Raw genomic sequence first — 25,495 nt, 5'->3', positions numbered from 1 at the left:
AATAATAATTAAATTTAATATTAGATTAAAATATTAGTTAAATTTAATATTAGATTTATCCAAATAATATAGTTAAGTTTAATATTAGATTTATTAAAATAGTATAGTTAACTTTAATATTAGATTTATTAAAGTAATATTGTTGAATTTAATATTAGATTAAAATAATAGTTAAACTTAATATTAGATTTATCCAAAGAATATAGTTAAAGTTAATGGTAGATTTATTAAAATAATATAGTTAAATTTAATATTAGATTAAAATAATAGTTACATTTAATATTAGATTTATCTAAATAATATAGTTAAATTTAATGGTAGATTTGTTAAAATAATATAGTTAAATTTAATATTAGAGTAAAATATATAGTTAAATTTAATTAGATTTATTAAAATAATACAGTTAAATTTAATATTACATTAAAATAATACAGTTAAATTTAATATTAGATTTATTAAAATAATATAGTTAAATTTAATATTAGATTTATGAAAATAATGTTACTACTACTACTACTACTACTTTTGGCTGCTCCCGTTAGGGGTCGCCGCAGCGGATCATCCGTTTCCATTTCTCATTGTCCTCTGCATCTTCCTCTGTCACATGTATTTATTTTGTAAATATATTTACTATATAGGTATATCTATTATAAACATATATATATTCCTCTGTAATATATATATTTTGAATCAATAAATATATTTATTCAAATAATATAGCTGAATTTAATATTAGATTTATTCAAAGTGGCAAGCTCCTTATGAAGCCCTGTGCAGGCTCACGGCTGCAGGACTTCTCAGGATATTAGTCTTTCCAGGATATCGATCTTTCCAGGATATTGATCAGTGAATGGAGCCAGCCTGGTCCACAGCCTCCTGTCTGCTGCTGTCTCACCAGATGAAACGTTAGCAGTCACATGGCTTTTATGTGACAAGGGGAGTGAAACGAGGTTTAGAAGGGAAACAATAACATATCAAATCAGATGTGATTTACTTGCAAAACAGTGTAATACAGATTTAGAAACATACCATGCAATTAAAAAAATGTGTAACTTGATATAGAAAAGCTATGGTGGCCCTGGTCAGACCTGTCTTATTTTGCTTGCACACAAAGTCCCTCCTCGGGTCCGTGGAGATGGAGAATGGTGCAGAGTAGTGTTTTGAAGGCAAAATATTCAGATATGACCAGATAACATTTTGAATCCACTCAGTGAATTCAAGAAATAGCTGGACTTTTTCATCTCTGGCAGGCAGAAGCCTGGAGGGGAAGATGCGTTTGGTTACATGCATGCGTGCGTACGTCTGCATCTAAACTCACAACTTGCTGGACCCATCAGCACAACATTTTTTGAGCAATTTGCATTTTTTTTTCTCCATTCACTGTCCAGCTCGCTCGACCAGCGCTGCTGTCCATCGCCGCCTGCTCTGAGTCAGCTGTGTGCATGCGCGTGCACATCTACGCTTGAGTCAGATCGGGCAGTGATAGTGTCAGAACCAAAACATGATGTATTTGGGTATGAGTCTTGAAAGTAAATAAGAAGTCGATCATATTTCACATAATTCACTGCTGATCTCAGCACAGGAGAACTGGAGGAACACTGGATGAACCAAAAATAATTCACCTTATTCACCCCGCTACCATGCGGACGTGCCATGGTCTTCATAGTTAAAAGTCTGCTATAAAAATACAGTCTCAAGAGTAGGATTAATCAGTCACAGCTGGAAGTCATCTCAGGAGCTACAATAAAACATTCCCCATGGCTGAGCTGTTTTCTTATCGTTGTTTTATGAATCAAAGTCAGTCAGCAGAGCAGCCATTCACCTTCATTTATTTTATATCATGAAAAGTGCAATGGTCTAGACACCCAAAGTGCTTCACCGTGAAGGGGGTAACTCCAACCACCACCAATGTGTAGCGCCACCTGGGTGATGCATGGAAACCATTTTGCACCAGAACGCTCACCACACATCAGCTTGAGTTGGAGAGGGAGGAATCACTGAGCCAGTTACATGGGGAATGATTAGGTGGCCAGATAGAGAGAGCCAGGTTGGGAACTTTGCCAAAATCCATAGTGTTGTGAATGTGAAGTTCATTACTGCCTACCAACAGGTTCAGAATAGATGCCAGAACTTGGAGATATTATAGGTCACCGAGTTAATCATACAAACAATAGGCCATAATGGCACATCCTGTTTATGTATCTTAGGTAAACTATACAGACTAGGTGTAGCGCCCCCTGGGTATAATCTGTGGTACAACATTCTGTTGATAGCATTGTCTTGTTCTAACAGCTTCACACAATCTATCACCTTTTTCTTGCAACCACTGCCTGGATCTGGTTTCAGGGGCTCTTAAGTATTCATGTCGCTAAGTAATGTCATAACTTTCTCATGATAGTCTGTCTGGTTTAGTACAACAGTGCATCTGCCTTTGTCCGCTGTAAGGATGATGATGTTATTGTCCTTACTGAAAGTCGAGACAGCATTCCTCTCGTCTCTACTGATGTTGGACGGTGGAACCTTCGCATTGCTGAGGCAGGCTGAAACTTTAGTCCACAGTTGCTCCACTTCCGGGTCCGCGATGTTGTTGTTATGGATCACTGATTGCGTGGCTGTGATCAGTTCCACTAGCGGGATTTGCCTCAGCATAACGGCAAAATTCAGCCCCTTAGCAAGGATGTCTTTCTCAGCCTGGGTGACTTGTCTGTCAGACAGATTCGTGTTGATGGTAAATTAGTTTGTCTCACCCATTAGTTCAACTCTCTGCCTTCTGGAAGATCTAGTTGGCTCGGTGGCCCTTGACCGAAGATTTCACTTGCAGGGTCTTAGGTGTAATCCCACTCTGTCTGCATTTGAAGCTGAATCTCAGGTGGTTCCTGTAGTCTGCCATCTTATGTGCCGTTTTCTCGTACTCATGTACATGTTTAAGACATTCCTCACTGAAATTAGTCAAAATGTTTTTATGCATACTCAATAATCCAGGTAAGGAAATCCAAGAAAGTTGAATCAGTCCATCTGGACACGTTTCTCGCAATAACCGTTGTGTCCAGATGAAATTACTCAACTTTCTGGGATTACCTTACCTGGATTATTGAGTGTGCATAAAGACAAAGTTTAGGAATAATTATAAGAAAAGGTAGATACACTTAAGGTACCTACACAGCTTCACTACTTGACTGCCAAAAAGGCAGATATATTTAAGGTGCCTATGCAGCTTTGCTGGTTGCCCCCCCCCCCAATAATAAGAAAGGTTAGAAGCACAATAGGATAACCCAGCCACTGAGGATGTATAAACCAGTGCATTCTTAGTGCCGGTCCCAAGTCTGAATAAATGGGGAGAGTTGCGTCAGGAAGGACATGCAGCGTAAAATCTTTCCCAAATCAAATATCCATCCATCCATCCATTATCCAAGCCACTTATCCAACTGGGGTCAGGGGATGCTGGAACCTATCCCAGCAGTCATTGGGCGGCAGGCAGGGAGACACCCTGGACATGCCGCCAATCACAGGGCCAACATACACACACATTCACACCTAAGGACAATTTAGTACGGCTGATTCACCTGATCTACATGCCTTTGGACTGTGGGGGGAACTAGAGTACCCGGAGGAAACCCATGCAGACAAGAGGAGAACGTGCAAACTCCACACAGAGAATGACCCCCAAGTTTGGACTACCCCGGGGCTCGAACCCAGGACCTTCTTCCTTGTGAGGCGACCACGCTAACCACTGTGCCCGAATCAAATATGCAGCTCATAAATCAGATTTCCATACCGGATCGGTCAACGCCCGGGTTATCAATGACCGCCACCGGTACTGCTGGCCAGCAGGGTGCCGGTGGAAACTATACTATTGCTGGGTGAAGAAGAAGAAGAGGGGGGAGGCATGTCCAGAGGCAATGGGAGAAGAGGAAGGGTAGGGGTGTGAAGATGAGAGTCAGAACTTTGAATGTTGGCACTATGACTGGTAAAGGGAGAGAGCTGGCTGATATGATGGAGAGAAGAAAGGTAGGCATACCGTGTGTGCAAGACACCAGGTGGAAGGGGAGTAAGGCCAGGAGTATTGGAGGTGGGTTCACACTCTTCTACCATGGTGCGAATGGGAGGAGAAATGGGGTAGGGTAATTCTGAAGGAAGAGTATGTCAAGAGTGTGCTGGAGGTGAAGAGAGTGTCAGACGGAGTGATGAGTATGACGCTGGAAATCGAAGGAGTATTGCTGAATGTTATCAGCGCATATGCCCCGCAAGTTGAGTGTGAGATGGACGAGAAAGAAGAATTCTGGAGTGAGTTGGATGACGTGGTGGAGAGGGTACCCAAGGAGGAGAGAGTGGTGATTGGAGCGGACTTCAGTGGACATGTTGGTGAAGGGAACAGAGGTGATGGGTAGGTATGGTGTCAAGGAGAGGAATGTGGAAGGACAGATGGTGGTGGATTTTGTGAAAAAGATGGAAATGGCTGTGGTGAATACATATGTCAAGAAGAGGGAGGAAAACAGGGTGACGCACAACAGTGGAGGAAAGTGCACACAGGTGGACTATATCTTATGCAGGAGGTGTGATCTAAAAGGGACTGGAGACTGCAAGGTGGTGACAGGGGAGAACGTAGCTAGGCAGCATCGGATGGTGGTCTGTAGGATGACTTTGGAGACCAAGAAGAGGGAGATAGTGAAGGCAGAGCCAAAGATCAAATGGTGGAAGTTGAAGAAGGAAGACTGTTGTGTGGAGTTCAGGCAGGACTTAAGACAGGCACTGGGTGGTAGTGAAGAGTTGCTGGATGGCTGGGCAACCACTGTAGAAATAGTGAGGGAGACAGCTAGGAAGGTACTTGGTGTGTCATCAGGACAGAGGAAGGAAGACAAGGAGACTTGGTGGTGGAACGAGGAAGTACAGCAAAGTATACAGAGGAAGAGGTTGGCAAAGAAGAAGTGGGATAGTCAGAGAGATGAAGAAAGTAGACAGGAGTACAAGGAGATGCAGCGTAAAGCAAAGAGAGAGGTGGCAAAGGCAAAGGAAAAGGTGTATGGTGAGTTGTATGACAGGTTAGACACTAAGGAAGGAGAAAAGGACTTGTACCGATTGGCTAGACAGGGGGACTGAGCTGGGAAGAATGTGTAGCAGGTTAGGGCGATCAAGGATAGAGATGGAAATGTGCTGACAATTGAGGAGAGTGTGTTGAGAAGGTGGAAGGAGTACTTTGAGGGGCTGATGAATGAAGAAAATGAGAGAGAGAGACGGTTGGATGATGTGGGGATAGTGAATCAGGAAGTGCAGTGGATTAGCAAGGAGGAGGTGAGGGCAGCTATGACGAGGACGAAGAGTGGAAACTTCCGACGTGGGAAGATGGCGGCGCAAATTCACGTTTACAGCAGCCTCACCCAGTACCAGTGTGGGAAGATGGGGTCGCAAATTCACGTTTGCGGTGGCCTCACCCAGTACCGTCCATGCAGTGTCTTTGTCCACATCTGCATCTAAGTTTGTCTTCATCTGGTTGATTGGCTGGGAGAGCTTGGTCTGCTGTGTCCTGTGGGCCCAGGGACCATGGCCCTGCCTGGAGCAGCGCCCGAAGAGGTAATACTGAGAGTGGTCTGACAGGATGTGGAAGCAGGGCAGGCTAAGCTAACTGCTAGCCCATGCAGACCGGCAGTTCTGACAGTCATCCTGGCTGGTGTTTGTTCTCCTGGACAGTGATTTTTTTTAAGTTTAGATATATGTGATAGTTTGGCTATATGTGTTCTTGTAGTTCTTGTAATTGTTGGATACAGTGGTGCTTGAAAGTTTGTGAACCCTTCAGAATTTTCTATATTTCTGCATAAATAAGACCTAAAACATCATCAGATTTTCACACAAGTCCTAAAAGTAGATAAGAGAACCCAATAAAATAAATGAGACAAAAATTATTATTATTTTTTTTTTATAAATTTATTTCTGATTTTTCCCTTTTTTCTCCCAATTTAGTGGCCAATCGATCCCTATTTTAATTCAAACACCCACCCTCGCACTGTATGCGTTCGCCAACTGCATCTCTCCGGCCGGCAGTCTGGAAGGAGACCGCCTCGCCACTTTCGTGACAAGGCGACTCCAAGCCGAACCACTGTTTTTCCGACACACACAGAGACGCATTCACGTGACGAACACAAGCCGACTCCGCCCCCCTCCCGAAGACAGCGTTGCCAATGATCGCTGCTTCGTCGAGTCCAGCCATAGTCGGATCTGACGAGACCGGGGCGCGAACCCCAGTCCCCAGTGGGCAACTGCATCGACACAGAGCCGATGCTTAGACCGCTACACCACCGCGGACCAGACAAAAATATTATATTTGATCATTTATGTATTGAGGAAAATTATCCAATATTACTAGGGTCCTACCAAATTCACGGTACATTTCGCTCAATTTCACGGACCTAGTTTCTCGAAAATCACAGATTTCACGGATTCTATAAGAAAAATGCGACATTTCACGGCAATGATTAAATTACACTTTTTCTTCACACAGGGCCTTAATAGCCCAGCCTACTGTACACAGCATAACCGTACTAGTGGTTGAATGTAAGCATTGAGCATCCTGCGACGGTGCTTGGCTTCATGCTCTGTCTCTGCGATGAAAATACTTGTCCATGTTTTGACACGGCCCTCTCCGCGTCCACAGAGTTTGTCGGGATTGACAGACAGCACCATGCTACTTTAGCCAGATGTGGTAGCCTAGATTCGGAGGATTTCCAAAAAGCTAGCACTGGTAAAGTTGTGTCCACCTCTTGTTCAATGTGTTTGTAGTTCGGCAATTCCAGCCTACAGTTTTTGTCAAATCCAGGAATGTCCGTGCTGAGTGAGTTTAAATCCACCGTCAAAATAAGTATTTGTGCAGGGTCAAAAATGCGCACTGCTTTCAGGAATTCGGCCGCTGGTTGTTTAAATCTACTTTGCGTAATGTTCTCGTTTGACTCGTCTCCGTAGCAGTAATACTGCCTGATCTTTTGTATCATGCCAGAAAACATGTGATGAGCACTGGCATTTAAATCTGCACGCTCGGAGTGAATTTCATTCGCCTGTGCTTCTGCCCAAAAGAGCAAATCCATGACCCTGTTGTACGCCTTGTGAATTAATACATGTCGAGATTCAAACCAAGTGATCAAGTCCATTAGCTTAGTGGCATTTTTGGAAATGAATTTGACCTCCTCATTCAGGTGAGGATTGTGCAAATGGTCAATTACACGGGAAGAGGCTGATTTCACGGTCCGTGACGCGATTTTCACGGCCGTGAATTTGGTAGGGCCCTAAATATTACATATATGTGAGTGGCAAAAAGTATGTGAACCTTTGCTTTCAGTATCTGGTGTGACCCCCCCAATGCAGCAATAACTGTAACTAAATGTTTCTGGTAACTGTTGGTCAGTCCTGCACATTGGCTTGGAGGAATTTTAGCCCATTCTTCCATACGGAACAGCTTCAGCTCTGGGATGTTGGTGGGTTTCCGCACATGAACTGCTTGCTTCAGATCCTTCCACAACATATGAAATTGGATTAAGGTCAGGACTTTGACTTGGCCATTCCAAAACATTAAATTTATTCTTCTTTAACCATTCTTTGGTAAGATAAGATAGGATACTTTATTGACAACGAAATTTCATTTGGTGACTCTCAGACCAGCAACACTAGACAAGAAAAAACTATAAAAAATAAAATAAAAAAAGAACAAACAACATTTAGTAAAAATAAGTGAGTTAGCAAAAATAAGACAATAAAACAATATAAGATAGCAATAAAAGACAATAAAAGATAGCAGCGGCTTTTAAAGTTCAAAATAGTGCATGGGGTTATTGCACATAGTTGTCCATATTGCAGCAGCTTTAGTACCAGTTAGTCCTCAGCAGCTATAGGCAGGTGTGTGTGTGTGGGGGGACGATGGAGGCTACAGCTCTGGGGAAGAAGCTGTTCCTCAGCCTGTTAGTCCAGGTTTTGATGGTGCGGTATCTTTTCCCCAATGGCAAAGGAATGAACAGACTGTGACCTGGGTGTGTTGGGTCTTTGCTGATGTTGCTGGCTTTCCTCTGTAGGGAGCCAGCATACACAGCATCCAGGTCTGGGAGCACAGCTCCCACAATCCTCTGTGCTGTCTTTACCACCCGGGCCAAGTCCTTCCTATTCTCTGCTGTGCAGCTGGCATGCCACACTGTGACACATTGACAGAGGATGCTTTCTATTGTGCTTCTGTAAAAGTTGACCAGAGGGGAGACCAGCTTGTTTAAGTTTCCTGAGGAAGAAAAGCCTCTGTTGTGCTTTCTTCACCAGGTGGGAGGTGTTGAGTGACCATGTGAGTTCTTTGGTAATGTGGATTCCCAGGAATTTGATGTTATCCACAATATGCACCTCTTCACCGTTTATGTGCAGTGGGGGTGGGGTGGTCTTCCTGGATCTCCTAAAGTCCACAATAATCTCCTTTGTTTTACTGGTGTTCAGCACCAGGTTATTGTCTGAACACCACCCAACCAGATGTTGGACCTCCTGTCTGTAGTGTGTCTCCTCATTGTTGGTTATGAGTCCCACTATAGTGGTGTCATCAGCAAACTTCACTATAGTGTTGGGGGAGCGAATGGGGGTACAATCATGGGTGAATAGGGTGAAGAGGGCTGGACTGAGCACACAGCCCTGCAGCACACCTGTGTTCAAGATGTATGGTTACCTATCCTGACATTTTGTGGTCTGTGAGTGAGGAACGACTTGTGTGCTTAGGGTCGTTGTCTTGCTGCATGACCCCCGTTCTCTTGAGATTCAGTTCACGGACAGATGTCCTGACATTTTCTTTTAAGAATTCGCTGGTATAATTCAGAATTCATTGTTCCATCAATGATGGCAAGCTGTCCTCGCCCAGATGCAGCAAAACAGGCCCAAACCATGATACTACCACCACCATGTTGTTTCACAGATGGGATAAGGTTCTTATGCTGGAATGCAGTGTTTTACTTTCTCCAAACATAACGCTTCTCATTTAAACCAAAAGTCCTATTTTGGTCTCATCCGTCCACAAAATATTTTTCCAATAGCCTTCTGGCTTGTCTGCGTGATCTTCAGCAAACTGCAGACGGGCAGCAATGTTCTTTTTGGAGAGCAGTGGTTTTCTCCTTGCAACCCTGCCATGCACACCATTGTTGTTCAGTGTTCTCCTGATGGTGGACTCATGAACATTAGCCAATGTGAGAGGCCTTTAGTTACTTAGAAGTTACCCTGGGTTCCTTCGTGACCTGCCAACTATTACACGCCTTGCTCTTGGAGTGATCCTTGATGGTCGACCACTCCCGGGGAGGGTAACAACGGTCTTAAATTTCCTCCATTTGTACACAATCTGTCTGACTGTGGATTGGTGGAGTCCAAACTCTTTAGAGATGGTTTTGTAACCTTTTCCAGCCTGATGAGCATCATCAACGCTTTTTCTGTGGTCCTCAGAAATCTCCTTTGTTCTTGTCATGATACACTTCCACAAACACGTGTTGTGAAGATAAGACTTTGCTAGACCCCTGTTCTTTAAATAAAACAGGGCACCCACTCACACCTGATTGTCATCCCATTGATTGAAAACACCTGACTCTAATTTCACCTTCAAATTAACTGCTAATCCTAGAGGTTCACATACTTCTGCCACTCACAGATATGTAATATTGGATCATTTCCCTCAATAAATAAATGACCAAGTATAATATTTTTGTCTCATTTGTTTAATTGGGTTCTTTTTATCTACTTTTAGGACTTGTGAAAGTCTGATATTTTAGGTCATATTTATGCAGAAATATAAAAAATTCTAAAGGATTCACAAACTTTCAAGCACCACTGGACGTGTTTTTGTCTTTGTGTTGCACTGCTGTGGGCTGGGGGAAACGATGTTTCGTTTCATTTCATGTGCGCATGTGCACGAAATGAAATGACAAAATGTTCCTGATTCTGATTTCTGATTCTGGGAAGGGAGTTGGGCCAGGTGACATACCTGTGGAGGCATGGGGGTGTTTAGGAGAGATGGCAGTGGAGTTTTTAACTAGATTGTTTAACACAATCTTGGAAAGTGAGAGGATGCCTGAGGAGTGGAGAAGAAGCATACTGGTACCGATTTTCAAAAACAAGGGCGATGTGCAGAACTGTAGTAACTACAGAGGTATAAAGTTGATCAGCCACAGCATGAAGATATGGGAAAGAGTAATAGAAGCTAGGTTAAGAGGAGAGGTGATGATCAGCGAGCAGCAGTATGGTTTCATGCCACGAAAGAGCACCACTGATGTGATGTTTGCTTTGAGAATGTTGATGGAGAAGTATAGAGAAGGTCAGAAGGAGTTACATTGTGTCTTTGTGGATTTAGAGAAAGCATACAACAGGGTGCTGAGAGAGAAGGTGTGGTATCGTATGAGGAAGTCGGGAGTTGCAGAGAAGTATGTAGGAGTGGTGCAGGATATGTATGAGGGAAGTGTGACAGTGGTGAGGTGTGTGGTTGGAATGACAGATGGGTTCAAGGTGGAGGTGGGATTACATCAAGGATCGGCTCTGAGGCCTTTCTTGTTTGCAATGGTGATGGACAGGTTGATGGAGGAGATCAGGCAGGAGTCTCCGTGGATGATGATGTTTGCAGATGACATTGTGATGTGTAGCAAGAGTAGGGTGGAGGTGGAGGAGAGCCTGGAGAGGTGGAGGTATGCACTGGAGAGAACAGGAATGAAAGTCAGTAGGAACAAGATGGAATACATATGTGTGAATGAGAGGGAGGACAGTGGAATGGTGAGGATGCAAGGAGTAGAGGTGACGAGGGCGTACGAGTTTAAATACTTGGGGTCAACTGTCCAAAGTAACAGGGAGTGCAAAAGAGAGGTGAAGAAGAGACTGCAGGCAGGGTGGAGTGGGTGGAGAAGAGTGTCAGGAGTGATTTGTGACAGAAGGGTACCAGCAAGAGTTAAAGGGAAGGTTTACAAGATGGTTGTGAGACCAGCTATGTTATATGGTTTGGAGAAAGTGGCACTGATGAAAAGACAGGAGGCGGAGCTGGAGGTGGCAGAGATAAAGATAAGATTTTCATTCGGAGTAACGAAAAAGGACAGGATTAGGAACGATTATATTAGAGGGACATCTCCGTTTGGATGGTTTGGAGACAAAGCAAGAGAGGCAAGATTGAGATGGCTTGGACATGTGTGGAGGAGAGATGCTGGGTATATTGGGAGAAGGAGAAGAGGAAGGCCAAAGAGGAGGTTTATGGATGTGGTGAAGGAGGACATGCAGGTGGCTGATGTGACAGAGGAAGATGCAGAGGACAAGAAGAGATGGAAACGGATGATCCGCTGTGGCTCCCCCTAACGGGAGCAGCCACAAGTAGTAGTAGTAGTAGTAGTAGTAGCAGTAGTAGTGGTAGCAGTAGAAGCACAACAGGGTGCCTATGCAGCTTTGCCTCTTGGCTCCCAATAAGAAATGAAATAAATAAATTATACTCACAGTAAATTGAAAAAAAGATATTTACAGAACAGAAATACTATGAATCAGGTCACAGAAAGTTTAATCAGTTCATTTGGACACGTTTATTGACAGATATGTTTCATCACTCATTTAAGTGACCTCTTCAGTGTAAACTGACTGCAGGTATCCCACCCTTATAAACAATACAGTGCCTAACGACCGAAACCAATGACCAGTTTCATATGCAGATATGGGTGTGACCATGAACTAGAGTTACGATGGCCATGTGTACCATCCACAGAGGATTTGGGAATGGTTGCAATCACAGCATTGTAAGATGGTGACAGATGTACACTTAGGTGCCCCCCGGTTCAGGGATGGTCATTCCGTCTTCACATAGATGGCCTCTTTGGCTCCCCGTTCAAACCAGTGTTCCTCCCTATCAAGGATGTGCACATCCTCATCCCTGAAAGAGTGGCCACTGGCCTGTAGATTCTGTTTCTCTCAGTAAACGTTGTGTCCAGATGAACTGATTCAGCTTCCTGTGGTTTCCTTACCTGGATTATTGAGTATGCATAAAGACACTATGAGTCATGCTCAAAATCCACAAAACGTTTGGCAAGGAAGCTAGAAAAACAATGAACGGATAACACTACATACAAAGTAAGGGACCTGGATTCTAAAACTATACAATATAAACAAGATGAAATGTAAAAAATGTTTAGAAAGTACTACCAGTTTTTGTATACACAACTGCACTTCAAGGGTGCGCAACAAACTGGAAAGTTCATTAACTTTCTCAATCTACCTGTTCTACCAGAGGAATAAAATCAAATAGTAACAGCTGCGGTAACTGAGACAGAGCGAAACACTGCCATCTTCAGGCCTGGTTGACTTTCCCTGAGATTGGTATAAGGCTTTTGGATTTGAATTAACGCCAAGCCTTCGTTGGGCTTGCATTACAACCTTAACAGATGCTAAAATGCCTCCATCATGGAGTGAGGCAGTTATCCCCAAGGATGGATGGATGGATTGCATTTATATAGCTCTTTTCTCGCAGCAACAGACAGATTAGAATGTGGGGCCAATACCGGTGCTGAAAGTTGATTGCAAGTTATACACAGCTATCCTTGCCAAAAGACTGGCAAAGAGCTTCCTCAGCTTATACATAACGACCAGACGGGGTTTATCACCCAAAGACAAAGTCATGATGACATCAGTCCATCATTACACATATTCTTATACATAACGACCAGACGGGGTTTATCTCTCAAAGACAAAGTCATGATGACATCAGTCCATCATTACACATATTCTTATACATAACACCCAGATGGGGTTTATCACTCAAAGACAAAGTCATGATGACATCAGTCCATCATTACACATATTGTTATACATAACACCCAGATGGGGTTTATCACTCAAAGACAAAGTCATGATGACATCAGTCCATCATTACACATATTCTTATACATAACGACCAGTCGGGGTTTATCTCTCAAAGACAAAGTCATGATGACATCAGTCCATCATTATACATATTCTTATACATAACGACCAGTCGGGGTTTATCACTCAAAGACAAAGTCATGATGACATCAGTCCATCATTACACATATTCTTATACATAACAACCAGTCGGGGTTTATCACTCAAAGACAAAGTCATGATGACATCAGTCCATCATTACACATATTCTTATACATAACGACCAGTCGGGGTTTATCACTCAAAGACAAAGTCATGATGACATCAGTCCATCATTACACATATTCTTATACATAACGACCAGTCGGGGTTTATCACTCAAAGACAAAGTCATGATGACATCAGTCCATCATTACACATATTCTTATACATAACGACCAGACGGGGTTTATCTCTCAAAGACAAAGTCATGATGACATCAGTCCATCATTACACATATTCTTATACATAACGACCAGATGGGGTTTATCACTCAAAGACAAAGTCATGATGACATCAGTCCATCATTACACATATTCTTATACATAACGACCAGTCGGGGTTTATCTCTCAAAGACAAAGTCATGATGACATCAGTCCATAATTACACATATTCTTATATATAACGACCAGACGGGGTTTATCTCTCAAAGACAAAGTCATGATGACATCAGTCCATAATTACACATATTCTTATATATAACGACCAGACGGGGTTTATCTCTCAAAGACAAAGTCATGATGACATCAGTCCATCATTACACATATTCTTATACATAACACCCAGATGGGGTTTATCTCTCAAAGACAAAGTCATGATGACATCAGTCCATCATTACACATATTCTTATACATAACGACCAGACGGGGTTTATCTCTCAAAGACAAAGTCATGATGACATCAGTCCATCATTACACATATTCTTATATATAACGACCAGACGGGGTTTATCTCTCAAAGACAAAGTCATGATGACATCAGTCCATCATTACACATATTCTTATACATAACACCCAGATGGGGTTTATCTCTCAAAGACAAAGTCATGATGACATCAGTCCATCATTACACATATTCTTATACATAACGACCAGTCGGGGTTTATCTCTCAAAGACAAAGTCATGATGACATCAGTCCATCATTACACATATTCTTATACATAACACCCAGACGGGGTTTATCTCTCAAAGACAAAGTCATGATGACATCAGTCCATCATTACACATATTCTTATATATAACGACCAGACGGGGTTTATCTCTCAAAGACAAAGTCATGATGACATCAGTCCATCATTACACATATTCTTATACATAACGACCAGATGGGGTTTATCACTCAAAGACAAAGTCATGATGACATCAGTCCATCATTACACATATTCTTATACATAACACCCAGATGGGGTTTATCACTCAAAGACAAAGTCATGATGACATCAGTCCATCATTACACATATTCTTATACATAACACCCAGATGGGGTTTATCACTCAAAGACAAAGTCATGATGACATCAGTCCATCATTACACATATTCTTATACATAACGACCAGTCGGGGTTTATCTCTCAAAGACAAAGTCATGATGACATCAGTGCATCATTATACATATTCTTATACATAACGACCAGTCGGGGTTTATCACTCAAAGACAAAGTCATGATGACATCAGTCCATCATTACACATATTCTTATACATAACGACCAGTCGGGGTTTATCACTCAAAGACAAAGTCATGATGACATCAGTCCATCATTACACATATTCTTATACATAACGACCAGTCGGGGTTTATCACTCAAAGACAAAGTCATGATGACATCAGTCCATCATTACACATATTCTTATACATAACGACCAGACGGGGTTTATCTCTCAAAGACAAAGTCATGATGACATCAGTCCATCATTACACATATTCTTATACATAACGACCAGTCGGGGTTTATCACTCAAAGACAAAGTCATGATGACATCAGTCCATCATTACACATATTCTTATACATAACGACCAGACGGGGTTTATCTCTCAAAGACAAAGTCATGATGACATCAGTCCATCATTACACATATTCTTATACATAACGACCAGATGGGGTTTATCACTCAAAGACAAAGTCATGATGACATCAGTCCATCATTACACATATTCTTATACATAACGACCAGACGGGGTTTATCTCTCAAAGACAAAGTCATGATGACATCAGTCCATAATTACACATATTCTTATATATAACGACCAGACGGGGTTTATCTCTCAAAGACAAAGTCATGATGACATCAGTCCATCATTACACATATTCTTATATATAACGACCAGACGGGGTTTATCTCTCAAAGACAAAGTCATGATGACATCAGTCCATCATTACACATATTCTTATACATAACGACCAGACGGGGTTTATCTCTCAAAGACAAAGTCATGATGACATCAGTCCATCATTACACATATTCTTATACATAACGACCAGACGGGGTTTATCTCTCAAAGACAAAGTCATGATGACATCAGTCCATCATTACACATATTCTTATACATAACGACCAGACGGGGTTTATCTCTCAAAGACAAAGTCATGATGACATCAGTCCATCATTACACATATTCTTATACATAACGACCAGACGGGGTTTATCTCTCAAAGACAAAGTCATGATGACATCAGTCCATCATTACACATATTCTTATACATAACACCCAGATGGGGTTTATCTCTCAAAGACAAAGTCATGATGACATCAGTCCATCATTACACATATTCTTATACATAACGACCAGACGGGGTTTATCTCTCAAAGACAAAGTCATGATGACATCAGTCCATCATTACACATATTCTTATATATAACGACCAGACGGGGTTTATCTCTCAAAGACAAAGTCATGATGACATCAGTCCATCATTACACATATTCTTATACATAACACCCAGATGGGGTTTATCTCTCAAAGACAAAGTCATGATGACATCAGTCCATCATTACACATATTCTTATACATAACGACCAGTCGGGGTTTATCTCTCAAAGACAAAGTCATGATGACATCAGTCCATAATTACACATATTCTTATATATAACACCCAGACGGGGTTTATCTCTCAAAGACAAAGTCATGATGACATCAGTCCATCATTACACATATTCTTATATATAACGACCAGACGGGGTTTATCTCTCAAAGACAAAGTCATGATGACATCAGTCCATCATTACACATATTCTTATACATAACGACCAGACGGGGTTTATCTCTCAAAGACAAAGTCATGATGACATCAGTCCATCATTACACATATTCTTATATATAACGACCAGACGGGGTTTATCTCTCAAAGACAAAGTCATGATGACATCAGTCCATCATTACACATATTCTTATACATAACACCCAGATGGGGTTTATCTCTCAAAGACAAAGTCATGATGACATCAGTCCATCATTACACATATTCTTATACATAACGACCAGTCGGGGTTTATCTCTCAAAGACAAAGTCATGATGACATCAGTCCATCATTACACATATTCTTATACATAACACCCAGACGGGGTTTATCTCTCAAAGACAAAGTCATGATGACATCAGTCCATCATTACACATATTCTTATATATAACGACCAGACGGGGTTTATCTCTCAAAGACAAAGTCATGATGACATCAGTCCATCATTACACATATTCTTATACATAACGACCAGACGGGGTTTATCTCTCAAAGACAAAGTCATGATGACATCAGTCCATCATTACACATATTCTTATACATAACGACCAGACGGGGTTTATCTCTCAAAGACAAAGTCATGATGACATCAGTCCATCATTACACATATTCTTATACGTAACACCCAGATGGGGTTTATCACTCAAAGACAAAGTCATGATGACATCAGTCCATCATTACACATATTCTTATATATAACGACCAGACGGGGTTTATCTCTCAAAGACAAAGTCATGATGACATCAGTCCATCATTACACATATTCTTATATATAACGACCAGACGGGGTTTATCACTCAAAGACAAAGTCATGATGACATCAGTCCATCATTACACATATTCTTATATATAACGACCAGACGGGGTTTATCTCTCAAAGACAAAGTCATGATGACATCAGTCCATCATTACACATATTCTTATACATAACGACCAGATGGGGTTTATCTCTCAAAGACAAAGTCATGATGACATCAGTCCATCATTACACATATTCTTATACATAACGACCAGTCGGGGTTTATCACTCAAAGACAAAGTCATGATGACATCAGTCCATCATTACACATATTCTTATACATAACGACCAGTCGGGGTTTATCACTCAAAGACAAAGTCATGATGACATCAGTCCATCATTACACATATTCTTATACATAACGACCAGACGGGGTTTATCTCTCAAAGACAAAGTCATGATGACATCAGTCCATCATTACACATATTCTTATACATAACGACCAGACGGGGTTTATCTCTCAAAGACAAAGTCATGATGACATCAGTCCATCATTACACATATTCTTATACATAACGACCAGTCGGGGTTTATCACTCAAAGACAAAGTCATGATGACATCAGTCCATCATTACACATATTCTTATACATAACGACCAGTCGGGGTTTATCACTCAAAGACAAAGTCATGATGACATCAGTCCATCATTACACATATTCTTATACATAACGACCAGTCGGGGTTTATCACTCAAAGACAAAGTCATGATGACATCAGTCCATCATTACACATATTCTTATACATAACGACCAGACGGGGTTTATCTCTCAAAGACAAAGTCATGATGACATCAGTCCATCATTACACATATTCTTATACATAACGACCAGTCGGGGTTTATCACTCAAAGACAAAGTCATGATGACATCAGTCCATCATTACACATATTCTTATACATAACGACCAGACGGGGTTTATCTCTCAAAGACAAAGTCATGATGACATCAGTCCATCATTACACATATTCTTATACATAACGACCAGATGGGGTTTATCACTCAAAGACAAAGTCATGATGACATCAGTCCATCATTACACATATTCTTATACATAACGACCAGACGGGGTTTATCTCTCAAAGACAAAGTCATGATGACATCAGTCCATAATTACACATATTCTTATATATAACGACCAGACGGGGTTTATCTCTCAAAGACAAAGTCATGATGACATCAGTCCATCATTACACATATTCTTATATATAACGACCAGACGGGGTTTATCTCTCAAAGACAAAGTCATGATGACATCAGTCCATCATTACACATATTCTTATACATAACGACCAGACGGGGTTTATCTCTCAAAGACAAAGTCATGATGACATCAGTCCATCATTACACATATTCTTATACATAACGACCAGACGGGGTTTATCTCTCAAAGACAAAGTCATGATGACATCAGTCCATCATTACACATATTCTTATACATAACGACCAGACGGGGTTTATCTCTCAAAGACAAAGTCATGATGACATCAGTCCATCATTACACATATTCTTATACATAACGACCAGACGGGGTTTATCTCTCAAAGACAAAGTCATGATGACATCAGTCCATCATTACACATATTCTTATACATAACACCCAGATGGGGTTTATCTCTCAAAGACAAAGTCATGATGACATCAGTCCATCATTACACATATTCTTATACATAACGACCAGACGGGGTTTATCTCTCAAAGACAAAGTCATGATGACATCAGTCCATCATTACACATATTCTTATATATAACGACCAGACGGGGTTTATCTCTCAAAGACAAAGTCATGATGACATCAGTCCATCATTACACATATTCTTATACATAACACCCAGATGGGGTTTATCTCTCAAAGACAAAGTCATGATGACATCAGTCCATCATTACACATATTCTTATACATAACGACCAGTCGGGGTTTATCTCTCAAAGACAAAGTCATGATGACATCAGTCCATAATTACACATATTCTTATATATAACACCCAGACGGGGTTTATCTCTCAAAGACAAAGTCATGATGACATCAGTCCATCATTACACATATTCTTATATATAACGACCAGACGGGGTTTATCTCTCAAAGACAAAGTCATGATGACATCAGTCCATCATTACACATATTCTTATACATAACGACCAGACGGGGTTTATCTCTCAAAGACAAAGTCATGATGACATCAGTCCATCATTACACATATTCTTATACATAACGACCAGTCGGGGTTTATCACTCAAAGACAAAGTCATGATGACATCAGTCCATCATTACACATATTCTTATACATAACGACCAGTCGGGGTTTATCACTCAAAGACAAAGTCATGATGACATCAGTCCATCATTACACATATTCTTATACATAACGACCAGTCGGGGTTTATCACTCAAAGACAAAGTCATGATGACATCAGTCCATCATTACACATATTCTTATACATAACGACCAGACGGGGTTTATCTCTCAAAGACAAAGTCATGATGACATCAGTCCATCATTACACATATTCTTATACATAACGACCAGTCGGGGTTTATCACTCAAAGACAAAGTCATGATGACATCAGTCCATCATTACACATATTCTTATACATAACGACCAGACGGGGTTTATCTCTCAAAGACAAAGTCATGATGACATCAGTCCATCATTACACATATTCTTATACATAACGACCAGATGGGGTTTATCACTCAAAGACAAAGTCATGATGACATCAGTCCATCATTACACATATTCTTATACATAACGACCAGACGGGGTTTATCTCTCAAAGACAAAGTCATGATGACATCAGTCCATAATTACACATATTCTTATATATAACGACCAGACGGGGTTTATCTCTCAAAGACAAAGTCATGATGACATCAGTCCATCATTACACATATTCTTATATATAACGACCAGACGGGGTTTATCTCTCAAAGACAAAGTCATGATGACATCAGTCCATCATTACACATATTCTTATACATAACGACCAGACGGGGTTTATCTCTCAAAGACAAAGTCATGATGACATCAGTCCATCATTACACATATTCTTATACATAACGACCAGACGGGGTTTATCTCTCAAAGACAAAGTCATGATGACATCAGTCCATCATTACACATATTCTTATACATAACGACCAGACGGGGTTTATCTCTCAAAGACAAAGTCATGATGACATCAGTCCATCATTACACATATTCTTATACATAACGACCAGACGGGGTTTATCTCTCAAAGACAAAGTCATGATGACATCAGTCCATCATTACACATATTCTTATACATAACACCCAGATGGGGTTTATCTCTCAAAGACAAAGTCATGATGACATCAGTCCATCATTACACATATTCTTATACATAACGACCAGACGGGGTTTATCTCTCAAAGACAAAGTCATGATGACATCAGTCCATCATTACACATATTCTTATATATAACGACCAGACGGGGTTTATCTCTCAAAGACAAAGTCATGATGACATCAGTCCATCATTACACATATTCTTATACATAACACCCAGATGGGGTTTATCTCTCAAAGACAAAGTCATGATGACATCAGTCCATCATTACACATATTCTTATACATAACGACCAGTCGGGGTTTATCTCTCAAAGACAAAGTCATGATGACATCAGTCCATAATTACACATATTCTTATATATAACACCCAGACGGGGTTTATCTCTCAAAGACAAAGTCATGATGACATCAGTCCATCATTACACATATTCTTATATATAACGACCAGACGGGGTTTATCTCTCAAAGACAAAGTCATGATGACATCAGTCCATCATTACACATATTCTTATACATAACACCCAGATGGGGTTTATCTCTCAAAGACAAAGTCATGATGACATCAGTCCATCATTACACATATTCTTATACATAACGACCAGACGGGGTTTATCTCTCAAAGACAAAGTCATGATGACATCAGTCCATCATTACACATATTCTTATATATAACGACCAGACGGGGTTTATCTCTCAAAGACAAAGTCATGATGACATCAGTCCATCATTACACATATTCTTATACATAACACCCAGATGGGGTTTATCTCTCAAAGACAAAGTCATGATGACATCAGTCCATCATTACACATATTCTTATACATAACGACCAGTCGGGGTTTATCTCTCAAAGACAAAGTCATGATGACATCAGTCCATCATTACACATATTCTTATACATAACACCCAGACGGGGTTTATCTCTCAAAGACAAAGTCATGATGACATCAGTCCATCATTACACATATTCTTATATATAACGACCAGACGGGGTTTATCTCTCAAAGACAAAGTCATGATGACATCAGTCCATCATTACACATATTCTTATACATAACGACCAGACGGGGTTTATCTCTCAAAGACAAAGTCATGATGACATCAGTCCATCATTACACATATTCTTATACATAACGACCAGACGGGGTTTATCTCTCAAAGACAAAGTCATGATGACATCAGTCCATCATTACACATATTCTTATACGTAACACCCAGATGGGGTTTATCACTCAAAGACAAAGTCATGATGACATCAGTCCATCATTACACATATTCTTATATATAACGACCAGACGGGGTTTATCTCTCAAAGACAAAGTCATGATGACATCAGTCCATCATTACACATATTCTTATATATAACGACCAGACGGGGTTTATCACTCAAAGACAAAGTCATGATGACATCAGTCCATCATTACACATATTCTTATATATAACGACCAGACGGGGTTTATCTCTCAAAGACAAAGTCATGATGACATCAGTCCATCATTACACATATTCTTATACATAACGACCAGATGGGGTTTATCTCTCAAAGACAAAGTCATGATGACATCAGTCCATCATTACACATATTCTTATACATAACGACCAGTCGGGGTTTATCACTCAAAGACAAAGTCATGATGACATCAGTCCATCATTACACATATTCTTATACATAACGACCAGTCGGGGTTTATCACTCAAAGACAAAGTCATGATGACATCAGTCCATCATTACACATATTCTTATACATAACGACCAGACGGGGTTTATCTCTCAAAGACAAAGTCATGATGACATCAGTCCATCATTACACATATTCTTATACATAACGACCAGACGGGGTTTATCTCTCAAAGACAAAGTCATGATGACATCAGTCCATCATTACACATATTCTTATACATAACGACCAGATGGGGTTTATCTCTCAAAGACAAAGTCATGATGACATCAGTCCATCATTACACATATTCTTATATATAACGACCAGACGGGGTTTATCTCTCAAAGACAAAGTCATGATGACATCAGTCCATCATTACACATATTCTTATACATAACGACCAGATGGGGTTTATCTCTCGAAGACAAAGTCATGATGACATCAGTCCATCATTACACATATTCTTATACATAACGACCAGACGGGGTTTATCTCTCGAAGACAAAGTCATGATAACATCAGTCCATCATTACACATATTCTTATACATAACGACCAGACGGGGTTTATCTCTCAAAGACAAAGTCATGATGACATCAGTCCATCATTACACATATTCTTATACATAACGACCAGACGGGGTTTACCTCTCAAAGACAAAGTCATGATGACATCAGTCCATCATTACACATATTCTTAGTTAGTCTGGATGCTGAGAGGGTTTTTGATGCAGTGAGTTGACCATTCTTATATCACGTTCTTGAAAGATTTGGCATGCACAACAAAACTTAGTTAAGGGCATCCATACACTACACAGTAAACCGTCAGCCTGAATGAAAATAAACGGGTACTATCAGACATCATCATATGAGAGCAAGGATCAAGATGGGGTGCATGATTTCCCCTTTTCTTTTTGCACTTGATATAGAGAATGCAATCCATCCATCCATTAAAGACATCAGCATAAATGTAGAATACCACAAGGTGGCACTGTACACCCATGATATTTTGGTCCACCTCATTTTCTAAATCGATCAATCAATCAAGTTGCATTTTTTATAGCGCTTTTCTAGGTGCAACAGCCACTCAAAGCGCTTTACAATTAATTAATTCACACACACACACACACACACACACACACACACACACACACACACACACACACGAAACTTTTAGAAACATTTGGTAGATATCAAGGATATAAATTAAACTTACAAAAAACAAAATTTTTGACTTTTAATTATACACCCCCAAAACACATTGGAGAGAAGACCACCTTAATTGGGATCAGAACTCAATGACATATTTAGGAAATACTTAACAACAAAAACAAAAAAAAGAAAAGAAAAATCCCAACACTGAGATAAATTATGCCCCCTCTTAACAGAAAATGACAGATGACATCCACAGATGGAATTCCATCTTTCCCTGGTCTTAGTCCGCGACTTGAATCTGTACAAATGAACACTCTTCTTATTTCAAGCACTCCCTGTAAAAATTCCCGCAAAACAATCTTCAGAATGGAATAAGATCATTTCCAGATTTATTTGGCAGGGGAAAAACCCAGGGTTAAACTTCAAACTCCACCAGTCCCCAGGGAGGACGGAGGAATGGCACTATCCCATTTTAAGGATGACTTTTATGCAGCCCAGATTAAAAACTTAATTAACATGTGTAACCTTAATTAACATGTGTAACCATAACTAAGCTTAATTAACATGTGTAACCCAACATTTCACATCAGCTGCAAATACACTGAAGTCTCCATTCTGAATGAGCCCCAGTTCATGCCAGACTGGCTCACAAAAATTTGAGAAGATTTGTAGATAATGTGCAAAACCAGTGGATCAACGTCCGGTTAAAATATTTGGAAGAAGAATATAAACTAACCATACCTTACAAATAATCCAGTGAGTTCAAGCCTTATAAAGCAGATTGAAGTCCTGGATCTCCAAGGGAAAACAACATTCCCTTACAGAAAAGGAACAATTAAAAGACTTTGGAAACCTGAGGAGAGACTGCTGTCTTGAAACATCTGATCTCTAGACGTCTCCAGGTACGCAATCATTGTGAATATAACATGAGAAACAAAACACACTTTCATGATCCAATACTGAGACTGTTTATCGTTGCCGACCAAAATGTTCCAAAGAAGGGTGCTATCTCTAGATTTTATAAAGGCCTTATGACAAAAAAAATCCACACTATAAAAGAACAGGACAAAGACGGTCATTTGTCATTATGCACCGAGGACTGGCTTGATGTGTGTAGTAGTTCCAGTGGACATGCGTATGGCAGGAGTTTAGGTTGAAGTGTTTTATTCGTGTCTGTATGACACCACAGCAGAACGTACATTTTGTTTTAAGTTTCTGTCCTGGGTGTCTCCCCGCCTGCCGCCCAGTGGCTGCTGGGATTGGCTGTAGCATCCTGCGACCCTGAGAGCAGGATCAGTGGTTTGGATCATGGATGGATGGATGGATGACACCACAGCAGAACGTACATTTTGCCGGGAGGATGCCAGATGTTGGAGCCTGTGGATTTCAGGGAGCCAGGCGCTGGCATATACTATATGTTGGCAGTGTCCAGTGATAAGAGCTTTGTGGACAGACTCTCACACAGCACTAAGAAGCTTACTCAACACTGAGCTGTCCTTACAACTTTACACCTTATTTTGTAGGAAATACTGATTTTTAGGCAAGGCGACCTGATGAATATTTATTTGGTATTTTGTAAAAAGCACTGGTTACTTCCTGAACCCCTCACAATACAGGAGTGGATGGATACAGTAAATGACATCTATGTTATGGAAAAGATTACTTTTTCTTTCTGTCTCCACAGAACTGTGTTTATTAAATTCTGGACCAGGTGGGTCAACTATGTAAGGCCCTTACGGCCAGATGCTGTGGGGGTTTGGAATGCATGACCCTGTAATGTTGTTTTATTCAGGCACCTCACTGATTTTTATTTTATTTTCTCTCAAGTCTCCCCCTGATATACTTTCCATTACTGTTATGTGCACACTTTACCTTTCCCAAAATGTACACAGTTCTTACATTTTGCTTATTTTATATGTCTTAATATTTTAATTCTTTATCATTTTGTTTTTGTAATTGTCAAAAAAAAATCTGTGGACGGCAGAGCAAATAAAAATGCTTTTATCCTGATGTAAGTTTGGTCATATATACTGCTGTCTCAAAATAAAATAAAGAATAACAAAAAAATATTTAGCAGAATACTCTATTAGCAAAACAATTAATGATTCCAGCCCTACTCCGTGTTGTTACCATGGTCACCACTAGGCTGTGGAAGGTAGTCCCATGTTACCATGGTAACCGCTAGGCTGTGGAGGGTAGTCCCATGTTACCATGGTCCCCACTAGACTGTGGAGCGTAGTCCTGTGTTACCATGGTCACCACTAGGCTTGTGAGAGTAGTCCCATGTTACCATGGTCCCCACTAGGCTGTGGAGGGTAGTCCTGTGTTACCATGGTCACCACTAGGCTGTGGAGGGTAGTCCTGTGTTACCATGGTCACCACTAGGCTGTGGAGGGTAGTCCTATGTTACCATGGTCACCACTAGGCTGTGGAGGGTAGTCCTGCGT

General features: G+C 40.6%; 1 protein-coding gene across 1 annotated transcript in view; it reads right to left on the bottom strand.

The window, feature by feature from the left end:
• rcor1 (REST corepressor 1) overlaps window positions 1–25,495 on the bottom strand; it is a 93,698-nt gene that overhangs the window by 9,520 nt on the left and 58,683 nt on the right. The window lies entirely within an intron of this gene.

This window comes from Lampris incognitus, chromosome 16 (genome assembly GCF_029633865.1).
Source record: "Lampris incognitus isolate fLamInc1 chromosome 16, fLamInc1.hap2, whole genome shotgun sequence".
Classification (NCBI taxonomy): Eukaryota; Metazoa; Chordata; class Actinopteri; order Lampriformes; family Lampridae; genus Lampris; species Lampris incognitus.
This window is presented reverse-complemented; position numbering and strand designations above follow the sequence as displayed.